The 4,466-nt window shown below is 32.6% G+C and overlaps 1 pseudogene; it reads left to right on the top strand.

The window, feature by feature from the left end:
- Positions 1–2,958: 2,958 nt before the first annotated feature.
- Positions 2,959–3,973, top strand: LOC149138780 (cyclin-dependent kinase F-4 pseudogene; annotated as a pseudogene).
- Positions 3,974–4,466: the final 493 nt, after the last annotated feature.

Genomic DNA, 4,466 nt, shown 5'->3' with positions numbered 1-4,466 from the left:
TAAGGGAATACACTAGTATTATAGGGACCTAATATGAAACCACCATTGATTGTTGACCTCTCAAGAAGCTCCCCTGCAGAAACCACCTGATTTTCTAGGTTGGTGGGACACTGTGGAACCCCATACTCAGGAACTTCCTCACATATCGGTGCCACTCAAGGTGATTTCGAGTGACATGGAACTCTGTGTGGGGACATGGTTGAGCCATGTCAGCTACAAGTGGATTCCATGTGGCATTATGTTTGGTCTAACTTCAATAAGCCATAACTTTCAATCAAGGAATTGGATTGAGATGAAATATATGTCGACTGAAATCCATTGACCAAGTGGATACAATGGTGATATCACAATTTAATTACATTTTTTGGAAAAGAAAGATTTATGTAACACAATATTCATAATGGAGTTTGGATATAGGGTTAATTCATAGGTGACATCTCTCACCACTTGAGAAAGTACAAGGAGGTCGGAGGGAATGCAACAATATTTCATGCTAATTGAGGAAACATTATACCCTTGGTTGTACTACCCGGTTCCCATATATATAAGAGAAATATCCTCTACTGTTGCAGTATGTACACTATAGAGATAAATAGTAAAAATGATTTTGTAGGAGTGGTTCTAGTATGCGTATGGGTCATTTAATATACCCAAGGGTATGTGGAAGATAAAATATATAATAAAATTAAATATAATGAATTATGACTTTACTCATACCTACATAGTTTTACAAAGTCATCCAACTAAGGTATCCCACTTGTATTCCTTATATGTATGTTTCCTAGCGATAATTTGATTCACTATATGATAAATATCAATGTTTATAGGCAATGGAATATGTCTTTAGCCTAAAAAATGCCTTTGAAGTTAAGGTTAGTATATGTTTTGGGATATGAAGGTGCATTGATAAAGTTTTAGTATATTTGTTTCCAACAAAAAAATGTATTTTCATATTAAAACAAATATACATGTGGTTGCCAAGCTTGGGCTCTTAAAAAAAGATCAAATTCTTCACTTGATGCAATGATAAAATATTTCAGAAACATCAAATTAAACAAAAATTCACTTATTACAATCAATTTTTTAAACGTGGTGGTTTTACATTGATATTTATTTCAAAAGAACAGATCCAACATATCATTTGTACTATAGCTCAATTAGAAATAAATTGAAGTTTGAAATTGGTTATTTCCATTTATGTTTTTGAATTATCTCCTTCAATCATTTGTGCATCCTTAGAGCTTACTAAAACAACATGTGTAACTTCTTATTTAGCTCTCTATAGATTGTTGCAAAGATAATGAAATAAAATATGTTTTCCCCTCTCTAATTTTCTCCATTAATAGTGTTGATAATAATGTTATACTAAAAGTTTCATTTTCCTACTCATTCATAACTTGTACACTATTTGCAAATTTCTATTATGTTATTTTTAGAGTTTATCATAGAATACACATTTTTCTTATTTAATTCATCTATTACAATTCCTTTGAAATTAATCTCATAATATCTTCTTAAAAATGCATTACCTCCTACTCCACAAATGTTGTGATTGCTATAAACATATCCCATCAAAATAACACTCCAATTTTTCTAATCTATATATAAAATTTGAAGAAGATTTTTAATTATTTTCCTTAAATGAAACCCATATTTCTCCCTATATAACATGTAGTTTACTTATGTAAAAAATACCTGAAATTTAAAACCTATATAAATAATAAAATACAAATCACAATATAACATTTACACAAACAAAAACTTGTATTGATATTCCCAACAAAAAAATAATATTCACTAATGCAACAACCTCCAAATGAAAAATATTTGGATATAATGTCAATCTCAACAAACCTAACATAAAGTTAGTCTAACTTTATGACTAATTTCTTACCATAAAAAGCTTAATTATTAATGATTACAATAATAATATTAATAATTTTTTACTAGTTAATATATATTACGCTAATGAATCACAACAGGACCATTTAATAAATAAATAAAATTTTCAATAACCTAAAATAAAATATTTACACTCATTAACCCTATTACCTATTCAATTATTATAAATAGTCAGTTATCTAAGAAAACAAAAAACCCTTTTATTATGATCTGAAATATCAATAAGAATGGAGAAAGAGTTATAATGAATATTGCCATGGTTGAACCAGTATAATAGAAATTTGATTTTTAAACAGCATATATTTAATATAAATTTAAAATATTATTAATGGTGATATCTTTTGGAATTTTTTTTAGTTTTATAGGTTTTTATTTGTATGTGAAATTGTTTATAATTGTTTTTAGAGTCTGAAAATCTATCATGTATTAATAGTTTTTTTGGCTACTGTCACCTAAGGCTAACTTATAAATGACTCATTGTTCTTATTCAAAGAAAACTACACCACTTAGAATAACTAGCCGCTGGTCTGTAAAGGGTAAGCTTTCACTCCTAAGCCAATGGGACTTGGGTTGTTAGCCTGTTTCTTTATGTGACGGAAAAGAGCTTGGCTAAATAGATCTTAGCCAAGTAAAAGCAATTTTAGGACATACTTCAAGCTTGTTGGTTATAATCTTTATTTACAATACAAAATGTTAAAAAAAAAAACTTACCCAAACAAAAACAGTTTTAAGGGATATTCCAAACTCATTACTTATACAAAAACAGTTTTAAGAGATATTCCAAACTCATTACTTATACAGGTTATTTAGCATACTTATTTGATTTAACTTTATTTATTTAAAAATTAACTTTAAGATAGAAAAATATATAAATAAAAACTAAGTTTATATTTTTAAGATAGAGAAATATATTGTGGAAGCCGACCCGAAATTTGGTGCAGAAATCTTTCTTATTTGTATTTATAAGTTTTAACAAAGAATAGCTCACTTAATGTATGAATTCGTAAGAGTAGTTCGGCACAGGCTCAATGTTGTTATTTTAAAATTTCAGAGCCAATGGATCGTTATGTCATTCTCGGAGAGATTTTGGGCACAGGAACTAATGGAACCGTTCGGAAGGCGACGGAGATAATGACGGGCAATATTTTTGCCATCAAGAAACTCAAGAGAAGTTTCAGTGCGTATGAGGAATGCTTGAATATTGCAGAGGTGAGATGCATGCGAGAATTGGTTCACCCCAATATAGTAAGCCTGCATGAAGTGATAATGGAGAGTAACACATTATATTTGGTGCTCGAGTGTATGGATTGTGATTTGACTGAGCTCATGAGACTCAGAGGCCATCCATTCTCAGAGCAAGAAGTGCGCAATTTATTCTTCCAGCTTTTCAAGGGGCTTGCATACATGCACGAGCAAGGATATTGTCACCGAGATCTGAAGCCAAATAACCTATTAGTTTGTGGAGACACCATTAAAATTGCAGATTTTGGGTTGGCTAAAAACCTGCTACTTCAATCAGGGCAGCCACTCCGATCATATGTTGTGACACGTCCCTATCGAGCGCCGGAACTGCTTCTTGGATCCACTGATTATGACTTCGCCATTGACATCTGGACAATGGGTGTTATCATGGCGCAACTTTTGGCTGGCTGCAATCTCTTTGGTGGCTCAAGGGAGGTAAATCAGATTTATAAAATTTGCTCTGTGATTGGATGTCCCAATAGCCAAACATGGCTTCATGGGTTAGCTCTCGCTGCATCTTTGAATTATAATTTTCCAAAAGAGTTTAGGTTTGTTGATGCTACTGACCTCTCTCATACCGAGTGTAAGTGCTGAGGCCATAGACCTAATAAAATTAATGTTATCGTGGGATCCTAACAGCAGACCCACGGCAAGAAAAGCACTCCAGCACCCATTCTTCATTCCCTGTCACATTACCAACAACAACCCAGTTCCCCCACCTGTTCTGCAATCTGCTTATGAGAGCCCCATCGAAAAGCATTCAGAAGTTCAGGAGAAAAACGCTCGTCCCAATAATAATGGAGAATATATCCCTTTTAACAGATCATAAAATCTATGCAACAATCCTCTTTCCCCGTTGTGAGTTCCTGCAAGAACTCCCCGTTGCGAGTTACAACAGAAATTGCTGTTCATCAGACCCGTTGAGCTTCAGTTCTGCTGCTCTGCATGCGCTATTTGGCGACAGATCGCTTATAAAAGTTCATGTCGTGCTGCCCATCTCGCAACATCCAATGTGAGACCGTTCCCATCATGCGTATCACGTATCAGCCATTGTGAGACCGTTCCCAGGAATTGGACCGAAGTAGTTTGGAGATTCAGATGACAACGCAAGTTACTCAATATTCAATAGGAAATAACCATAATTTCCTTCTGAATTGAGAAATATGTAAACTAAACGGACCTTAGATTTTACAGTACATTCCTTTAATAAACATAAATAATTTTTAAATTATATGTGATAATTTTTAAATTTACCAACATAGATTTATTTTAAACACTGATTTAAAGTAAATTTAGAGAAATCAAATTTCTTCAAGTAAAAA

Source organism: Pinus tabuliformis, chromosome X, assembly GCF_031772625.1.
Source record: "Pinus tabuliformis cultivar Carrire ecotype Pingquan chromosome X, CPIR1, whole genome shotgun sequence".
NCBI lineage: Eukaryota > Viridiplantae > Streptophyta > Pinopsida > Pinales > Pinaceae > Pinus > Pinus tabuliformis.
The sequence above is the reverse complement of the archived record's forward strand: the minus strand, read 5'-3'. Positions and strand labels throughout refer to the sequence as shown.